The 21,937-nt window shown below is 35.4% G+C and overlaps 1 protein-coding gene and 1 long non-coding RNA gene across 3 annotated transcripts in view; one reads left to right on the top strand and one right to left on the bottom strand.

The window, feature by feature from the left end:
- The window catches only part of PDE7B (phosphodiesterase 7B), a 427,322-nt gene that overhangs the window by 217,085 nt on the left and 188,300 nt on the right, over window positions 1-21,937 (top strand). The window lies entirely within an intron of this gene.
- The window catches only part of LOC141565940 (uncharacterized), a 72,753-nt gene that overhangs the window by 22,830 nt on the left and 27,986 nt on the right, over window positions 1-21,937 (bottom strand). For both annotated transcript variants that reach the window (XR_012489182.1, XR_012489183.1), the window contains exon 5: window positions 2,182-2,221. This is a non-coding gene — a long non-coding RNA (uncharacterized LOC141565940). The remainder of the gene's footprint in view (window positions 1-2,181; window positions 2,222-21,937) is intronic.

Below are 21,937 nucleotides of genomic sequence, written 5' to 3'. Positions count from 1 at the left end.
AAATGGAGATGTTTCAGTACAAATCTATGGAGGTCATGTCCCACACTGAGGAAAGCATCATCTTTTTAAATGCTCAGTTCTCATTGAGTTAGTTCATGAACTAGAGAGGCTCAGTGGTCATTCATTCATAGACTACAGCTCTTTGTAAGTAAAAGATTCTGTATCTGCATGGGCTAAAGATCATTCTAGAACTAAATCTTGGGCCCAATCCACTCTAATTCATATGGTTCTATCCTTTCTTGCAAGAAAAAAAAAGTTGGATTATACACGGAGATTATATTATAGATTTGTAAAAGTTGGATTATACACGAAGAGGGGTACAATTTAGGAGAGAAAGACATTAATCAAACAAATAAAAAAGTTTAATGGCACTAGGTATGGAGGAGAACATAGTTTGGAGTGATTAGTATCCTCACATAGGAACAGCAAATTATAGGATAAACCATCTGTGTTTAGTTCTAATTATAAAGTTTACACAGATATTGAATATCTTGAAAAACCACATAACTCTAAAACAACCTGCTGAAGATCAAATGATATAAAAGAGTTGGCAAAGAGTTTATGTAATGGTAGTCCACAGATTTTCCACTTTTATTTATTGCTTACTTATAAAAAGGCTAAATAGTAAAAAGCCAGAGAAAGGAGAATGTTTGAAAACTTAAATGCAAAATTTAAAAATTAAAAAAAGAAAGAAAAACAGAAAAAGAAAAAAAAACTCATGTGTCCAGAACTTAAGGGAGGATTCAAAATATATAACAATAAATTTCCATTTCAAGAAAGTATATATAATAATAGAAGACATAATGTTCATAACTGTCCATCTTTTCTCTCGAGATTTAGTCTTGTTAAAAAAAATGGAGCGGTATGGACTAGATAATGGAGTTGAATGGTTTGACCAAAGAATAATTATTAATAATTTATTATAAACTTGGAGGTGGGGAGTATCTGGTTGAGTAACTCTGAGATTTGTGATTAGTCCTATGCTACTTAACAGTTTTTTATCAAAAATTTGAATATTCATACAGAGCATGCTTATCAAGTTTATCTTATGACAAAAAGGTAAGACTAGCTATGTTGGATAATAATATCAGTCTCCCAAAATGATCTCAATGAGTTATTGTGCTGAGCCTAATAAAATGAAATTAATTTGAGCTGATAAACATAAAACTCTACACTTAGGTTCAAAAAAGTCACCTTTTTGACAAGGTACAATTTGGGGGTAATGTATGTGTCAGTGTAGTTTTGGGGTAAGATGAGAAGAAATTACTGAACTGAAAATTGAAGAGCAGTTGACAGTTTGACATGACAATCATAAGAGCTAATGAGATTTTTGACCACATTAAGAACACCATTGTGTCTGGAAGTAAGAAGATGATTGTCTTGCTGTACTTTGCCCTGCTCATTCAACATATGGAGTATTGTCACCAGAAGGCTGACAACAATGTATAAGAATTTTGATAATTGAGAATATCTGGAAGAAGCTGGATGGAATGGAAGAGGATTTTGAAATGATGTCATACATATAGAGTTATTTCAAAGAACTAAGGATGATTAGCCTGGGAGAAAAAAGCTATTAGAAAAGCCATATGGATATAAAAATATACATATACATACAGAAATTCAAGTATCTGAAGTTCTATCACATGAAAAAGCAATAAGCTTTGTTCTAGTAAGTCTCAGAAGACAGAACTCTTAATGATATGCTTTCAGCCTGATATAAGAAAAAATTTCCTAATAATAACACTTAGATAAAAGTAGAATGGTCTGCCAATGGAATGCCATTCAATTGAGGTTTTAATAATAACACTTAGATAAAAGTAGAATGGTCTGCCAATGGAATGCCATTCAATTGAGGTTTTGAAGAAAGTCTGTATTTCCACTTATTAGAACTAACAGATTGAGCAAAAATGGCATTTGAGATTCCTTATTATTTAGAGATTCTATGGTTTTAAATAGTCATCTTTTAAACTTAGCATATTTCTCCCCTTGATCCTTGTCCTTGTTTCTTTTTTTCCCTTTCTAGCATGTCTTGATTTGTAAAGAGACTCTGAAATTAGAAGAAATTAAGATGTTTGATCTGTAGACAGAATCACTGAAACTAAGTTATTGGAGTGAAATTGAAATAGAAAACAGACAGTAATGTCAGATTGTTAAACTGAAGTCAGGAATACCAGTATTCACCTTCAGGAGAAGTGGGATAATTTCAATCAAGCTCCAGAATCTAGAATAAAATAAGAATAGAGATGTAGGTCATTATCTGATTAGAGTATATGAAAAACTTAAGTATCTAACTCTTTTTTAGTACCTAAGTGAATCTGCTCTCTACTCCCTTATGGGTTAAGGTAACCTGAAAGACACAAGTGACAGCCAATAGGCAGACACTAGACACCTTTCTCTTTCCCTCAGCTAAGAATCTAGTCATTTATTCACCCCAAGATTTTGTGGGTCAATTAACCCATTTGCGGGATGCATCTTTCACCGCCTGCCTTGCTTTAAAGGCATAGATCACCTGCTTCCCTAAAGGATTTCAATTTGGTCACAGAATAATGCAGCCATATCCCTGGATTTAGTGATTTCCTTAATTTTGGACTTTGATTGACTTTATGACTCAGCTTTGATGATGGAGCAAAACATTGACTCAGAGCAATGGTGACATACATTGGTGACTATCTTCTTATGGTAACATGTACCCCACATTCTAAACTACCATAGTCCCATAGCTTCTTTTTTCTTCTCCTACCAAAATGTTCTACAGCAAGTGCTCTGGGTTATGTGATTCCTTCCTTACCCATCCTTAAATCTCAATATTTAACCATTCCAAGGATTGAATCACCCTTTTTTAACTGTATATTAAACATGGAACATATTTCACAGACACATTCATTACTATTACTTTAAAATATTACCAGTCCTATTGAATTATGTAACTAAAGTGATGGAAATACTATTTACATTCCATAAATAAATCTCTTATTATTATAGGTTGTCTGCACTGACTGGTCTTGGATTAGCTGTTTCACATGTTTGCAGCTCGTTATGTCCAATATGTGGGTGTTGGCATTTTGACTAGTGATCTCATTTTGTATATAAATTTGGCTATCTTGGTTGACCAGAGGCTTCCAATGCAACTATCCCAGAAGGCAAGCATCAATGTATGTGTGTGTCTATGTGTGTGTTCCCATGTCTGTCAGCCAAAATTGTACCCCAAACTAACACTGGCCAGACATTGTTGGTATTGGCTAGCTAGGCTGGCCAAACCCTAAAGAGAGATTCATTTCTAATGTCATCCAGCCTTGATTGGTGATTCTTTGACTTCATGGTATCAAATGAAAATATGAAAATATAGACATGGGTTGTAAAGTTTTATCTTAAAAAGAAAGGAAAAGGACTTTTGTGGATATTTAAAAAGTAGGTTAAGACTTTGATTTATATCTTTCCTAGAGATGGACAATATGATAGAGTGAAAATAGTAATTACCTGAACTTTACTCTCCCAATTAGTAGCTATATGACCTATAACAGGTCATTTATAGGATCAAAGATTTTTAAAATTTTTAAATAGTATTTTATTTTTCCAAATACATGCAAAGATATTTTTCAACATTTCCCTTTGCAAAACCTTGTATTCCAAATTTTTCTCCATCTTTACCCTCCTCCTTCCTTCCCCAAATAGCAAGCAATCCATATAGGTTAAATGTGTACAATTCTTCTAAACATATTTCCATATTTATCATGCTACACAATAAAAATCAAATCAGAAGGGGAAAAACACAAAGAAAAGAAAAAACAAAACAAAACAAAAAAAATTAGATGAAACTACTTTTTTTTATAGAATCATAGATCTTAAGCCTTATGAATCATCTAGTCCCCAGTTTCTTAAATTATGGTTCATAACCCCATGTGTGGTCCATAACTGAATGTGGGGAGTCATCAAATTATGACTTATTATCAGTAAATATTTGGTTCCTCTACCTATTTTATATACCTATGTATTCATAGTTTTCTGGAGAAAGGGCATCATGAGTGGAAAAAAGTTTAAGAAACCTTGATCTAGATTAACCCCCTTATTTTATAGATGCTTAACTTGCATTAGAGCAAGTTATGGAGAGAGGGAAGAGAGGGGAGGTGGAAGGAGTTGAATTGGGACTTTGTTTCCCTTTACCTCCCCCTCAACTTTTGCTCTACTTTCCTTAGGCCCAGTCCTGGTCTCATCTACAAGGTATCCGGTTGAACCTCCTCATTATCTACTCATCATACCTATCCTGTTCTTCACAATCAACTGAACACCTCATATTATATATAGAGAGAGATATAGATATAGATATTAATATATATAGCATAAGCCCTTGAAGAATTACGATATCACCTTGAATGTATCCTAGGGAAAAAGAGAACAGGAAACTATCCCATGCAAGTAGCCAATAGAGAGAAAAGGGCACCCCCTTAATTTCTAGCTTATTGCCATTATAAAAAAGAGCTATTGGCATTTATTTTCATATAAGTCCTCCACTTTGATCCCTTTTGAGTATCAACCTAGTAATGGTATTACTGTGTCAAAGAGTAGAGGAGGAAAGTCCTAAAAAGCAATGATCCACATGTGCTGAGAGGCTGTAATTGTTTGTGGCTGTAAGGGAAGCAGAAGACATCTCTAGACTCATCTTTCCCCATCCTTCTCCAAAAAATTTTTCATTCCTACCAGGTTTTCAAAGTAGTGCTGGGGTCTGCAATCCCTCAGTTCCTCCAAGGTGACATGGATGATTGAAGTGTGGTTCAAAGTGGGGATCCTATGGCCAAAAGTAGCTATTATTAAGTCAGGGACTTTCTTTAAACAATGATCAAATCAAACTAATAAAGCATATTCTCTACATCTTTCTACATAGTGTAGGGAAGTGTCCTGGAGGAGGAAGACTTTAAGCTATATATTGAAGGGAAACAAGATGCTCCAAAATTATATATTAAAAATAGAAGTCCTATTTTAAAAAAGAGACAGATATAGACACAGAGAGAGGAAAGGAGACAAGAGAGGGAGGGAAACAGAGAGAGACAGACAGACAGACAGAGATAGAGACAGAGAAAGAGAGATAGAGATAGAGAGAATTCGGGGGGGGGGGTTCAGTTTCAAAGAAGAATACTCTAACAGCCACCTTTAATATGAATTCAATCTTCTAGTGCCAATAAACTCAATATGCTCATCTTTAGTACTAATTCTCTATCCTGGATTCAACCTTTCACTTCAAGGAGGTGACAAGTGGTGTTATTCCATTTTGTAGCTGGAGGAACAGAGACATTGGATTAGCAATTTATACATGGGGTTCAAATAACTAATTCAATCTCACAAAGAGTCGGGGTGGGGGGAGGAAGATAGATGGTTCACAGATGCCAAATTTTACACAGTGGGTTTTCGAAAGAAGCAGAAATACAAATGATGTTAACTTTGATGTAACATATGCAGAACAAACACAAGTGTTTGTTTTTGAAGCTTATAGTACTCAATGGCAAAAAGATGGTTCTTTTCCATTTTTCTTTCTAGAAAAACCTAATGAATGCAATCACTTTTCTAGGTTCAGACTATATAATTGTACCATTTAGGAACCATAAATTATCCTAAATAAACTGTGCAGCAAAACTAGATTTTTAAAAAGCGTAGATTAATTATTAATAAATTTTATGAATGTCTTTCCACCCCTTGGAATACCTCTTTAATGAAAATGAAAATAGCTTATACGTAACTTAGTAGAATGTAAGTTCCTTAAGATCAAAGATGATTTTCTTAAAAATTATATCTGGACAGTGCCTTGCACATAATAGATACCTTATTAAAAACTTGTTGAGTTGAATTGAGATATGGTAACATCAGGAAGACTGGATTCTATCTCTTATTCCCACATCTGGAAAATCTAGAGTTTTGTTTTGTTCCATGGGAATCCAATAGCACAGAAGTCAATTTTTTTGGAATTTAGAGCTGGAAGAAAACTTCTAAGTATATTTAATCCATTTTGAAAATGAAAAAAAAGGGGTAGCTAGGTGGCGCAGTGGATAGAGCACCAGCCCTGAATTCAGGAGGACCTGAGTTCAAATCTACTCTTAGATGTTTAATACTTCCTAACTGGGTGACCCTGGGCAACCCCAGCCTCAGGGGAAAAAAAATGGAAAAAAAAAACTGAAGCCCAAAGAAAGGGGAGTGATTGACCACAGAAAGTAAGTGACAGAGCTTAGATTCAAATCTCAGATTTTCTGAGATTTCTTCCCACTATATCACTCTGTCTTTGATGGTGCAAGAGGATAAGAATGAGTCATATCAGAGATTTAATTAATAAAACAGAATTCCATGAAAGTTATCAACTATCTCTTTATTTGAAATATGGTACATGTAGTGAGTTTGAGGAGCATACTAGGTTCTTTGCAGGTTATAACTAGACATGCTTCAAGGATATCAGAAAAGTTAGGAAATTAGGAATCTTAGTAGCATCTTATTATAAAATATACAGACCATAAACACCTGAATTGAAGCACCTTATTTCTCTGAATCAGAAATTTATTATAAGCTACTATTTCCACTCAAAGCTTTGTTCAAAACTATATTCTATAGAATGTGTATCAGAATATTTATAAACAGATCTGGTTAATTTATTCCTCTCATGTCTGCCCCAAAGGATTACTTTTTCCAATGTTCAAAGAAATTTGATCACAGTACTTGGAAGCAATAACTATAGAATACTTTTGATATTCTATCACCTATTACACAAGCTTTCCTTTATTTCTTATCCGGAGTTACTTACACCTACCTGGAACCTGCTTTCTTCATCAATCCATAAAGTATAAGGGATACTCTAATCAAAAGTTTTATATTTTTCTTCCTCTTCTTTTCTGGGATCATTGAGTCACAAGCAAGAAGAGAAGTCAAGAATCTAGTCTGACTTCATTTCTTGGATGAAATTGAGGGTTAGAAAAATTAAATGATTTGCCAAGGTCACACAAGGAATAAGCTTCAGAGGCAACATTTGAACCAAGATGCTCTAACTTCAAATCCAATGGCTTTTTTAATGTTCCATATGCTTTCCTTCCATTCTTCTTTCCTCTCTTCCTTTCTCTCTCCCCCTTCCTCCCTAACTCCTTCCCTCCCTCCTTCCATTCTTCCTTCTCTTTCTCACTTCTTTCCTTAGTTATTTCCTTTATCTCTTCCATTATTCCTTTATCCTCCCTCTCTACTTTCCTTCCTCAGTTTCCTCCTTCCTTAGTTTCTTCCTCCTTGTCTTTCTTCCCTCCCTTCCCCACATCTTTCTTTCTTTCTTCTTCTCTCCTTTCTCTTTCCATTCTCTCCTTCCTTTCTTCCTCCCTCCTCCTTTCTTTCTTCCTCCTTCTCTTCCCTCCCTTACTACTCCTCTTTTCTCTCTTCCATTTTCCTTCCTTTCTCTCCTTTTCTTTCTTCCTCCCTTTTTTTCCTTCATGTTCTCCCTCCCCTCCTTCCTTCTTATCTTCCTTTCTTCTTCCCTCTTCCCTACTTCACAACTTCCTCTACAAATGCACATCAACAATTTGTTTAATTTATAATCTTAGAGAGTTGCCTGGAATTAAGATTTTTCAGTGATTCAATCACATAGTATGTGTCAGCTAAAAGACTCCAGTAGAGGACTTCCTGTCTCCAAGTTTGATTCTCTATCCTCTACTCCATGCTGCCTTTTGGCCTTAAAACAACACTGTGAAATTCTGTAGATGGAAAATATTGTTATCACCACAGTATATAGATGGGGAAATCAAAAGGAGAGAGGAATAGTGTAATAGTTACAGTTCTAGCAAGAGAGCCCCCAGGCAGTTAAACCTCCATCCAAAAAATCCTCTCTTTGAAGCCTTGTACTATAAGGCATATTTTATGCAGTATTGTTTGTCTGTGAATCCAGAACAAAATCTGACCATCAGATGTTCATACATATCAATAGAAATTCTAACTAATTGCATGTGAATATTTGCTGACAAAATGCAGCACTAGATTTTGCCTGAATGCCTGAAGGTAGGATTAGAGGCAGTGAAATACCATGAACCTATGGAATTCTAGGAGATCAAGGGAAATAATGTTTTTGAGCTTTTAAAAAAGCACACAGCATTTTTATGACCAAAAGTAACAGTGGAGCCAATTCCACAATATTATTATTACTAATCTTTACTTGGGCAGAATTTCCCTTGAAGCTGATTTGATTTTTTTTTCCCTGATTCAAGCCTGCAGAATCAAGCCTGTTGGGAATTACAAACCACAATAGACGTCATCAAGTCTCTAGTGCTTCAGGATATACATAGGGCACACTGCAGGGGTCAGGAAGGACTCTTCAGCCAATACAGACTAGCACAATGGTCTGAGGATATAGCAAAGGGGGAGGGGTGCCTTTCTTTGAAGTGCAAGTGATCAGTCTTTAGAAAACACATGACTTGACCAGATGAATTAGGTCTCTGGTTTAGGAAAGAAAAGTACAGTGTTCCAAGGTAAAATCTACAGAGCAAAAAGGCAACACCTGAGAGACATATCTTTTTTTTTTTAATGGAAGTAGAAAGATTAATCCACTATATCTAATTTTCACCTTTCTGTGGAAGGGTAGAAACAAAATAGAAGTTTGCTCACAAGACTCTTTTTCTTTTGTGAACTGTCACATAACATTGCTAATGGAAAGGAAGGAAAATCAAATGTAGAAAGTGGATTGGTGGAGACAAAGGGAAGGTTGTGAGAAGAAGAAGAAAGAGGAGAGGGGAAATCAAGGAGAGAAAGAGAGACAGAAATAGAGAGATACACAGAAAGAGACAGAAAGATGATGGGAGAGAAAAGGGGGAAGAGAGAGTCAACAGAAAACGTCTCTTTTCATCAGTGTACATCCAAATTCTCACAGAGCTTATGTTCTTATTGCAATATTTGAACATTTTTACTTGGGATTTTGGCATTTGTGTCTTTTCTGAAAATGTTTCTGTATGATCTATGAACAATTTTCTAAACAAACACTTGGGCAGCAATGATGAACCTTCCTATGCATTGTGAATGGGCCAAAGTAATTTAGCTCTTCACTCATGCAAAGAGCTACAAAAGCATCTATCTGTGTTAAACAGCAAGTGGTAATAATAATTTAGAATCTCTCCTTAGGTTTTTTAAAAGAATAATCTCCATTTTTCATCATTTTAATGGTTCAAAAGAATAAGTTGATAGATGTTTCATTAACAAGCCAAAGTGGACTGATTAGAAAAATTAATTTCAATTTCAAAGGTTTACATTATGTGAATTAATTTCTTTATGTTGCATTTGTTCAAATGTTGGTCTTTTCCCTTCTTCCTCTTTAAATTTTGGGAATGAAACATCATTATCATCATCATCATAACCAGCATTTATATAGTGCCTACTAAGTGCCAGGCACTGTGCTAAATGCTTTATCAGCACTATTTCATTTAATTCTTGCAACAACCCTGGGAGGTAGTGCTATGATTATTTCTCTTTTATAATGGAAATAATTGAGATGAAGAGATTTGTTCAAGAATACAGAGCTAGTTAGTTTCTGAAGCTGAATTTGGACTCAAATCTTTCTGATTACAGGCCAGGTGTTCCATCTACTATGCCACCATGTTGCCTAAACATAAAACACATGCAGAGTTGGTGATTTATCCCTCAATTTCTTGAAGACTGATGAGTCTTTCAAAGGTCTTTTTCATCTCATGGGGAAAAAATATAGTAAACCCCTGCTTATTTATTCCAACATATATATATATATATATATATTTTAAACAATTCTACAAAGCTTGGTTATCCCTGCCTCCCAACAGAATCAAAACAGTTAAAGGGATAGAGGAGTTGCTAATGACAGACACACTGATAGCAGCAAGAAGCAACTGGTGACCAGACAGCTAGAGAGGAGACAGAAAAACTATAAAAAGCAGCCACAAACTCAAACAGCACAGTAGTCTGAGGTCATCTAGAATAGGTACAAGTAATTTCAAGAGTTTCCAAAGACACATCTGTGTTCCACAGTACAAAAACTAATGTTAGTAAGGACAACTAAGAAAAAAGAGATGCCCATTACTCTTTTATTAGCTCTCAAAAGGCAGAAATGGTTCGTGTACTGGATTTGGAGTCAGGACTGCTTGAATTCAAATCCTGCCTCAAGCACTTACTAGTCATGTAATCCAGATCAAGTCTCTACTCTCACTTAACCTTAGTTTCTTCATTTGTAAAAAGGGTATAATAATGCATTTATTGTGAGGATGAAGTGAGATAATACTTATAAAGTGATATACAAATGCTGTTACTAGCTAAGGCATTATATAACTATAATCTATTTTATAATATGCCCAAAGAGCTATCAAACTGTGCATACCGTTTGCCCCAGCAATGCCATTTCTGAGTCTGTATCCCAAGAAAATTATGAAGGGGAAAAAGACCCACAGGTGCAAAACTGTTTTAGCAGCTCTTTTTATAATACCAAAGAATTGGGAAAAAAGGAGATGCCCATCAATTGGGGAATGGCTGAATAAGTTGTGGTACATGAAGATAATGGAATATTAATGTCTATAAAAAATGATAAACAAACTGATTTTAGAAAGGCCTGGAAAGATTTACACGACTTGATGCTGAGTAAAACAAACAGAACCAGGAATACATTGTACACAATAACAGCAAGAATGTGTGATGATGAACTATGAAAGACTTGGTTCTCAGTGGTTCAGTTATCTGAAGCAATCCCAATAGACTTTGTTCACTTTTTTCTGTTTTTTTTTTTTATTCTCTCCCATGGTTTTTCCCTTTTGCTCTGATTTTTCTCTCCCAACATAAATAAATAAATGGAAAAACTATGTAAACTTTGCCACACACACAAAAATAATAATAATTTTCACTGCCAAATTCCAAATTCAAGATAAGCTTTGATTAGCAAAATAATTTACAATTATTAGTTATTTGAAAGGGGCAATTTGAATAATCAAAGTAGAGTTTCTCATCTTCTGAAAATCTCCTTTCCAATAATTTCTCTCCCCCTAAAGTCTCCCATATTGTTTCAACCCTTTCTAGTGCACTTAGTATGTAATTTCATAAAATAGAAATAATTCTTTGCCTTAACCCTTTCTAAACTAGAAGCAACATAAGGACTAGGACTACTGCCCTATACTTTGAACTTTTTCTCAGTAGTAGCATAGTGTTCCACCCACAATAGGTATTTAATAAATGATTACTGAAAGAAATGAATGAGTGAATGAATGCCAGATCAATACAGTGATGCTGTACAGCTTCATTCATTTTTTTAAGCAGTCAACCACAGAAACATTTTTAAGTGTACACTATGTAAGGTTCAGTGCTAAAGCTAGGAAGACCCAAATAAGATATTGTCTTTCTCCTCAGGGAAATTACAGTCTGGAAACTGCTCCAAATAGCTTCACAAGTATAAAGATTTTCATATTTTCCAAGTCTGAAAGGATCCCTGAGGCTGTCCAGATCAACTAATACCTGACCAAAAATCAGGTTTTTACTATGTCACTGACAGTGATGTTCCTCTTTTTTCAGCATATCCAGCGACATTTACTAGCTGTATGACCCTGGACAAGTCACTTAACTCTTTGCCTCAGTTTCCTCATTTGTCAAATGAGCTGGAGATGGAAATGGCAAACCACTCCAGTATCTTTGCCAAGAAAACTCCAAATGGGGTCATGAAGAGGCAGATATGACTGAACAACTTTTGGTTTTTGATCCAGGATTATTTCTTAGTATTAATTTTAAATTTTTAATTTAAAATTAGAAATTTAATTTTAATTCTAAATTTATTTTTTATTTAATTAAAATTAAATTTAATTCTAAAAATAGAAATCAAATACAAAAATTTTAAATTTTTACCATTAAAGTCATCTTCTAAAATGTAGACAGAAAGTAAATTTATCAGCTTCATAAAGGAAAATTAAGGATGAGGGAAATCTAACCCTTGGCTCCTTCTGAATTTTTCTATAATATTATATCCTTTTTTGTTGAATGACTTAAAGTATGTCAAGCACAAGGCTCACATATGGTGAGAGTCAAAAGGATACCAATGCTGGCTTAGGAAAAACAGAATAGAAACATATTGTTGCCAGTTGTAAGGAAGATTCAGAGGCTCAAAACTTGCCATGTTGTTTCTCCCTGTTGAAATGCATACTACTTGAAGGCAAGATCTCTTTTGACTTTCTCTTTCAAAGTGACTTACTTTATAGTAGTCATTTAATTATTGTTAAATGCATAGAAGAGAGTAAAGCAGTATCATTTTTCAAATGAGGAAAAGAGGCCAGGAGACACTAAATGAATTATCCAAGGTCATACACATAGTAAGTATTAGAACTGGGATTTGAATCCCAGTTTTCTCCTGAAGACAGCTAAATGATACAATGAATAGAACATACTGAGCCTACAGTCAGGAATTCTCCTCATTGTGAATTCAAATCTGGCCTCAAACATTTACTAATGATATGTGTGACCCTGGGCAAGTTACTTAACTCTGCTTGCCTCAGTTTCCTCATCTGTCAAATGAGCTGGAGAAGGAAATAGCAAACTACTCTAGTGTTAGTGCCAAGAAAACTCCAAATGGGGTCATGACTGAACATGACTGAACAACCTCTGATTTTTAATCCAGGATTATTTCTCAGTATCACATTTAAAATTCAGAAGCTTTAAATTTTACCATTAAAGTCATCCTCTAAAATATAGACAGACATCAGCTTTGTGAGGGGGAAATAAAGAGGGAAAGAAGAAAATATATCTTAGCTAAGTATCCATTAAGTAATTTAAAATATTTTATGTGTCTATTTGCATGATTTAGTGGCTAGGGGATCCACTTTAGGAAATCAAAGCACCATATTCAAAATGCTACCATTTTGTTCCCCCCATATAAACCACTTTTCTATGTTATGGAGACAAGTCCAGTATTTCCTAAGTAAATCTATTGGTATTGAGCATTGAAAAGATTTTGTGACTCTTGTCTAAAGTCCAAGTTTCTGTTTTGACTTTCATTTCCCAATTCTCATATTTCCTTGGACAAGCAATTTAATTTCTCTAGAGGATTTTCACTTCCTGTCCCTTGGGATCATTGCTCTGGGGTTCAAAGGCAACCTGAGAAATTATCCAGCCTAATCCCTGGACCATTTTTCAGATGAGGAAATTGAGGTTCAGGGAAGTACATTGACCTGACTAAGGTCATATAGATACCAAATTTCAGAAGGAGGATTGAATCCAGATCCTCCAACTCTAGAATCAGGGTTTGTTCCATGGTTCTATGTTACATTCTTAGCTAGCTTAAAGGGGTGGGAAGGCTGGGGGAGAAAACTAGACAGGTATTATACAGTCAAATGCCAAATGTCATCAACTCCAACCCAAGTCATCCAAACATGCTGAGCTAAAATATAATCCTGTCTCACAGATCAGGTCATGGGCAGCCAAACGACACTGTGGATAGAGCAACAGGCTAGAAAGTCAGGAAGACTAGAGTTTAAATCCGGCCAAAGTCACCCACTAGCTGTGTGACCCTGGGCACTTAACCCTGTTTACCTTAGTTTCCTCATCTGTAAAATGAGCTGGAGAAAAAAAAATGGCAAATCACTCCAATACCTTTGACAAGAAAATTCCAAACAGTTGAAATGATTGAACAACAGGTTATGTCATTTTTAAAGCAACGTTTGGGATGAAACTGTATACCAAGAATTTTTAATGGATATATAGACTTAACACAAGTGCTCTTGATCATAATCCCTCCGGGATTCAAATTTTTAGAAAGTCTCCCTCCAAAAAAAGACTAAACCTGAGACCAGTAGTAATTTCCTTCAAATACCTGTACAGAACAACTTACAAAGTTGTCAGATATATGTTGGATAATTAAATGAGCAGTTAAGGAACAAATCCAGTTTAAAGAGAGAGAAAGTTGGGAAAGCCTTCTCCCTGTAGCTTGACTTGTACCTATGCCATGACACTTCCCTCTTTGGACAGGTAAATGCCATACCTGTGTTAGTGCCCATGGCATTCGCCAGGCTACCAGGCTACCTCAGTATGCTCTATGAAGTTCCCATAGGATCTGATAAGTTGCCTTTCGTGCTACATTTCCATTCCCATAAGAGCAGAGTTACTGTTTGAATCTACCTCATGGGGATATTGTTGGAATTACTAAGTTGATGTCTTTAAAGTATTATAGGTCCTGGGAAGAAAAACACTATGGAAATACCAAGAACTGTTATTAAAATTGACCTGTTCCTATGATGAATAAATGAATCTGTGGGAGTCAATAGTTTGCCTTGGTGAGGCAAAACACTTGCAGCAGAATAAAGTACCATTTAGCAAATTCTCTTCCAGTGAATTAAGTGGTGCTCTGTAAGAACTGCTGCCACTCATGTGAATGAGACATTAACTTGTAGGAAATAAGATCTTTATTTTACAAATGTACAAGAGGAAGAATACGGACTTAACCAGCTCTCACAGTCATGAAGCCAAGAAGAGAAACCTTCAAAGGACCTTTGATATTAATTAATTCAAGTACCCTTTTTTACAGAAAGGGAAACTGAGGCTCAGAGAGATTATGAATTTAAGATCACAGCTAGCAAAAAAAATTGCTTCTTTAGCATATTATTTCTTCAGATCTATCATTAGCAATATTGCAAGAAAAATCTGACTATAGCTATCAAACTGATAGTGTAGTTTAACTTTTCCTTAATTTTTTTCTATAAGAGGCAGGCAAGAGAGTCTTATTTCTTTTCTTTCTTCCTTACAAGTTTCTTCTCAAACTCTTAGCTATGTTACACCATGGAGTGATTGTTAATGTTTAGTAACCTTTTGTCCCCAGCAGTTCCATCCTTTGGGGCCTGACGTTGATTTTCCTCATCTTGGCACATGAAGAGCCAGAGCGATCCCTTTTGCCCCATTGCCCTCACCATGTGCAGTGATACTCGCAGTGCAGGAGGTGGAAGCAGCCGCTTTTCAGGTATCAGGAAGGGTAACCTTCCTGTCCCATTCCCAGCAGCACTGTGGTGGCTCACTGTGGCTGATACACATGCTATTCTCATTATAAAGAAAATCAACTTTCTGCTTTCCCAACAGTCTCAGTCAGAGTGTGGTTAAGGCCTTTGGCTGGCAAAGTCAAGTGCCCTGTAGGGACAGAGCTACTTGTTCCAATAGGAAGGAATGGATGGATGGGTGGGAAGAATTCCCAAAAAATAACTATGTTAAAGTAATTGTGGTAAAAGGAAGAGCTCAAAGAAGACTCCCATGAAAATATGATTTCCACATGGAGCTCTTGAACCTAATGTTGTTGCACAAGGCTATCAGCTATGATGCTTGGCAATATTTGACAATTCCTGGAATTGTCTGATCACTAATGCGCATTTGTCCCTTAAATCCTGTGGTAGTATTGGAGAATATTGAGACTACTCAGTAGACATAATTTAATTCATTCATTCAGTTTAATTTCTTCAATGAATATGGAAGAACTGAAAAGCTCCAGATTCCTATCAGCTTACAGCAGGGATTCTTAATTTGTCCATGTGTTATGGAGACCTTTAGTAATCTAGTAAAACCTATAGATCCCTCCTCACAATAATAATTCTAAATTCTTCTAAAATAGGATTATAAAGAAAATCAATTGTATTGAAATACAATTATAATTTTTAAGTTTAGAAACCCAAGCTAAGAATTCCAGATTTAATGACACACTTTTAGTATTTCTTTAATATTCTTAGCCTTTTAGACCTAGATAAAATTACAACAATGATTCGTGATGTAGTCAGAATCCTAAGGGTTAGAGGAGGTTAAAATCCCTTTTCTCATTCTGAGATTCTCTATCTGTGGCTTTTGGAATAGACTCTCCAAAACATTCAGATTACCCAAAGTCAAATACTGTTTGAGAAATACTGGGAAATCTCAAAAGCTCCAGACTGGTTAAAAACTTTTACATCCTGGAGTTCCAGCGAGCAACTTCAAAACTTTGGTACCCAACCATATGTCCTCATTCCCTGACAAAGCAATAACAAATCTGCAAGCATGAAAATGTTATTCTCCTGATCCCCCCTGGCCAAGTCATCTTTTACTTCCTCACAATCTGAAAAATCTGGCAATCCCTTTGATAATAACATCATTAATAATTCCCTCTCAGCATTGGCCTCAATCAATCAGATGAAAACTTACTAGCCTCAGAAATGATTCCACAAAATGGCCTGACAGGTGTTTCTTTCTGTCTCTTCAATCTGTCAATTTGCCTTTTTTTCTTTTTTTTAATTTCTCTCTCTCTCTCTCTCTCTCTCTCTCTCTCTCTCTCTCTCTCTCTCTCTCTCTCTCTCTCTCTCTCTCTCTCTCTCTCTCTCTCTCTCTCTCTCTCTCTCTCTCCCCTCCATCTGTCTCTGTGTCTCCATCTATGTCTCTCTCTTTATCTCTAAGTCTCTGTTTCTAACCCTTTCTCTCTCCTCCTGTCTTCCTTGCTTTGTTTCTCTCTTTCTCCCCCTCTTCCTCTCCCTCTTCTGTTCTTCCTCCTCTCCACATTATTCACTCAGGGAAATCTTTTGGATCTTCAACAACTAAACCCTCTTGACTCAAGTCAAAGAAAAATAGCTTACTGACTCGTGCTTCAAATTAAGCAATGTTATAATGGGTTCGAGAGTATAGAAGTGAGATATTACAGTGGAGTTATTAAATAATAAGAAAAAGGGCTCAAATTTTAGCTTCTGAGTAAGATAGAGGAGTTTTAAAATATAATTAATAAAAAGAACAATTTCAAGGACAAAATCTGAAGAACCTTTAGAGTATATCAGGATTTAGGCAGAAAGTCAAAATCTGAGGGAAATATAGAAGTTGTTGAAAGATGGGGAGTGTGAGGATTAGCAGCTATAAAGAAATAGTGTAGCTCACAATGGTTGGAGGAGGTACTAGGACCCCTAAATAGGATGCAAAATAATTGTCAAATATGCTTTCATCTTATCTCATTCTTTTTTTAATTTTTCTCCATTTCCATCCCTTTTTGAAGCCTATTCCTCTTTCTTTGCTTTAGGTCTTCCTGTGACAACCAGTGGCTTTTACTGAGAGTTACCAAGTACTAAAAATTTTGCTAATTTCAACAATAGGAGGGAGACAGTAGGACCTTGTGATTATTAGTAAAAGGAAACAGAAAACTACAGGCTTTAGCTTATTCAATATGTTAAAGAAACACTGTAGAAAGCTGAACAAGGAAATAGTAAAAGCTCACATTTCTAACACCCTTAGGTATGCAGGGACCTTTCCTCATAATAACTCTGTGGTGTAGATAGAAATTAGTAGATATTGGATGAAGGGTGCTGACATTTTATCAAATATATGGGGGCTACCCTTTACATATACATCCCAAAAGCCTAAGACACACCTAAGAATACAAATTAAACTTTTTTTCCTCAGGGCCCTTGGGTCTACAAGAAAAGAAAGTCAATTTGGGGGGAATTCCTTTTGTATATAAAATCTCAATAATAAGAACATAACTCAAGAAAAAAAATCACATTGGAAACAACAAATAGGCAGCACATTTTCCTGAAAGGTTTCATTGAGGAAAAAAGAACTGGAGAAATCCAGAATGATATTCATCTTTAGAGCGCATTGTCAACTAAGTTAACCTCATGTAGGGTTCTTTAAGTAGCCTCTTTTATCTCCATGTTGGAGGAAATGCAAATTATAAACTATTTCAGGAAGAAGAAAAATATCCAAAAGATAAAATATTTTGAAGGAAACCAAAAAATTATTTAGGTTAAGGACAGGGTCCAGATTCTGCAGCTCAAGTATTCTATCCAAAGTTTCTCAGTAATATTGTGGCAATTTCACACATCTATACAATCCTACTTACTAAAACAACATTAATAATCACATTGACAACATCCATTGGATACAAAACACTGCTATAAATGCTTTGAAGGAGAGAAGAGAAAATGATCCCTATTCTCACTACAATCTAACAGGAAAGATAGAATTTTATAAAGTGTAATATTTTATACAAAGAATATATAAAATGCCAAGTATTTCAGCTATATGGAACTACATATACAACACAAGAATGCAGAGCCATGAGAAGAGTGACTACTTTGGTTTAATTAATCAAGCCTTTGGAAACTCATCTTTGGAATGTGTTTTCTAGCTATGTCGTTATTTATTTATTTAATAAATGAATATTAAGAGCAGAAGAACTGAGCACCCAAAATTCCTCAGTCTTCTCCTTGACTCCTTTGCCAGGAATCTTTTAGATATTAGACTTTTTAACCACTCTATTCTTGAAAGTTCTTCTTCTGTTAATTAAAAATTATGTTTAAGACCCTTCCAAACCAGTGGCAGAGAAGTTTAAGCACAACACATTTATAGTGTTCTTAGAGAAATTAAGTGTTGTTTTAAAAAATGGTACTATATTAATTTTTGTATTTTCATGCAAGAGGGTTATAAAGCCAGGTTTACCATACAAAAAATAAAATCAAATATATCCAGTGGGGGAAAAAAACCAGAAGGCATCATACTTATTAGAAAAATTATTTTCTTCAGCCCCAGCTCTGTGCCCAAGATACAGCAAGCCAGAAAAAAATGCTAGAGACCAGATCAGAACTTGTATCATGTACTGTGGACATTGGCTGAAGAGAAACCCACATTATTTCCTTAACACTAGGAAACGTTTACAGGTCTTTTTTTCAAATGGTAAAGCTTTTTAGAGAATGCAGTTGGTACTGAACAATCTTGCCAGTTGCCTATAAGAGAAAAACATTTGTTTGGGAAGTCTTCTGCAGATCCAATGGAGCCAACTCACCAGTTCCACATCATTTATTCCTTGCATCTGAAGGCCCAAGAATTTAGGTCAGAAGTTAAGGTCTTACTACAACTATGTTTAAACAATATAGATACTATGCTTTGAGAATTTTACATGGCTTCTTAGAGATAATGGTTAAAAAAGTAAATTTTAAGTCTTGGTCCTTCAAGACAGTTTATAGTTAGCAACCAACTCACTTGCAATGAAGAAGTATATAATGACTTTAAGAGGTCCAAGCTCTGATCTCCTTTGTAACTGTGGACCAGAACTCCCATCTTCTATTAATGACATTCAATATGTGGAATTGTGGAAGATTTACCTGTGAGCCAAATTCTCATTCCTTGGTAACTCATAAAGATGAGAAATTTTCTTTGTTTTCCTTGGGCAAAGGCTACTATAAATGTCTATAATCCATGAAGAAAAACTGAGAAAAAGTTTTAAAGTATGCAAAGAAAATTGAGAACAGAAAATATAATCATTGTGAAAAGTGCTTTACAAACCTTGAAGTAGTTTGCAAATATCTTCTATTATAATTGATTTCCCTTGAATTCTTGATCATTTTAAAAACTTGATCATTTTTACAGGTCAGATGACTTTTTCTCAGTAAGAATGTTAGACCTACAGTATACTGGGGCATGTGAATGACTCAGTATACTTACTAAATGATTTTTGCTTCAACCTTGCATCAATGATTCTATAATTGCAACTTTGTTAATGATATATAATAACAGATTTTTTTCCAGATTTCTCTCACAGAATGAGACTTGTTACATATCCTCCTCAAGTTCTAAAGTACCCTGAGAGGTTTGTAAGCATCTCTTTTATACGCCATCAACTCAAGTTTCTACTGACTGCATTGTCCCAATTATGAGGGGACCATTGAACCCCCCATTCTATTTAGTCATTTAATTTGGATTAGTTCAGAGATATTAACTTCAGAGATACAATAAGAATAGACATATAGCTTTTCCTTCCCCCTACCCAGTCCCTCAGGGTCACTCTCTCTTTCCCTGTCTGTCTCTGTCTCTATTTCTGTGTGTCTGTGTGTGTGTGTGTGTGTGTGTGTGTGTGTGTGTGTGTGAATCCTTAGCTCAATGTAGCTACCCAAGTTCATGTTTCAGTTCTAGCATGACTTCCAGATAGTTACATCTCAGCTATTACTAGGCTGAGGTCCTAAATATCACTCCCAAAGATTGGTACTTGCTCTCTGAGACACTAATGCAACACTCTCAGCAAAACCCAAACTTTGGAACAGTGTGATGCCAAAGGAGACACCACTCTCTTAATACCTTTAAATACTGATGCTGTATTGACTGTGAACCCAAACTCTGAAATGATGAGATGCCCACCAGCTCTCTGTCCCTTTATAATTCACAAAGGTGTGAGCTCCAATCCCTTTACTAGTTGCCAATATCCTTCCATGCACATTCCCACACATATAAAGAGGGATGGAACCAAAAAAAGAAGCTAAAACCAACAGACTTCTTCAAATACCACTCATGGTATTTTGAACAATAACTAAAGCTTGGTTAAGTAACCAGAACTAGTCCCCCAATGTATCTGCATGTTCTACAGTCTTCACTTTCTTCCACATCATAACTATTCTCTTAGTAGCAATTCCCTAAAATTCTCCATGGAAAGAGATGCCATCTTCTCCCCAGCACCTTCCATATGGAGGCATCTCTGAGGTCCTCTGAGTATAGAGCAGATCTCCATTATACATAATGGGTAATGGTATGATGAATAAGATGGAATAAATTTCAGTTCAGCTTCTCCAGAACTCTATTCATATTACTAATACTACTAATAATAATTCACATTTATTGATTACTTTAAGATTTTCAAAGTGCTTTGCTTACAATACAGGTACTACCTAGGAAGTACAAGTATAAGTTTCTATTTTGTAAATGAGAAAACCAAGGTTCTGAGAAGGTAGGTGGATTGAAAAAGATCAGCTAGTAAATATCTGAGGCATGATTTTAAAGTCAGGTTTCCTTACTCCAAGCCCAGTGCATTATCCACAAAACCCTTTCAAATTTCCTTTAAGCCTCAACTCAAATTTACCCTCCAATGGGATTTCCAATCAAAGAATTCCTATTCTTATTTTCTCCTGTGTAACTACTACTCTCTTCTCATCCCAAATTGCTTTGCATTTACTTTGTACATATTTCACACGTATGTATCCATGTTTGTATTGCCTCTTCCTAGTAGGAGGTTGTACACTCCTAGGAGGAGTACAGCTGAGGGAATAGAACTGATTTTATTTTTATCTTTCTATAGCTTTAGCTAGTAGTATTGTTTCTTGTACAGACTAAGAGAATATATAATTCATTAAGATATAATAAAGAGTATAAATGCAATGGAGAAAGCCAGGCAAAATACTATGAGAAAAAGAATCAAAAGAACAGGACTATTTGAACAAAAACAAAGCCTTAGGTTATTTATTAGATTAGATTAAATTATTATTTAGGTCAACCTGCTTATTTTATGGATAAGGAAACTGAGGCTGAGGAGGCGTGAAATAACTTTCCCAACATTGCACATATAATTAATGCTTTAGTAGGGATTAGAGCTCTAGGTTTTGGTTCTCCTTGTCCCCCAAAATAGTGCATGGTTCACAATAACTTTGGTCTATTTCTAAAAATCAAACCTATCCCAAAAGAATAAAAATTTGACACAATTCAGTATATTCAAGCATTAGTTCTGAAGATTTTGAAGAAAATTCCTAGAGAAGTGTTCTGAGCGATGATAGCCTCATTGGAACAATTTCTAGCTTAATCCTGTCATTCAAAGTCCTTGATTTTCTGACTTTAAACAAATTTTCCATCCTTATATCAAACCAACAATGGAATGTAGCATCTGGGTGAAGCCCTGAAGGAAGGTAGACTCTTCAGTTAGTAGAATGAAGAGATGAAAAATACATTCCAATCATAGAAGTTGAATGAGCAAAAGCACAAATATTTGAATAGAGAGGACAGAAATCCAGTCTACATTAAATTTTGTATTGTTTCAATACCATTCTAGCCTGCCTAGTTTTTAATTCTGATTTTGCCATCCAATGTATCAGCTATTTCTCCCAATTTTATATCACCTATAAATTTGATGAGAACTCTGTCTTTATATAAGTTGTTGGTTGCAAACGATAAACATACACAGTTATGGACATAGATCTTAGTC

Source organism: Sminthopsis crassicaudata, chromosome 4 (genome assembly GCF_048593235.1).
Source record: "Sminthopsis crassicaudata isolate SCR6 chromosome 4, ASM4859323v1, whole genome shotgun sequence".
Lineage (NCBI taxonomy): Eukaryota > Metazoa > Chordata > Mammalia > Dasyuromorphia > Dasyuridae > Sminthopsis > Sminthopsis crassicaudata.
The sequence above is the reverse complement of the archived record's forward strand: the minus strand, read 5'-3'. Positions and strand labels throughout refer to the sequence as shown.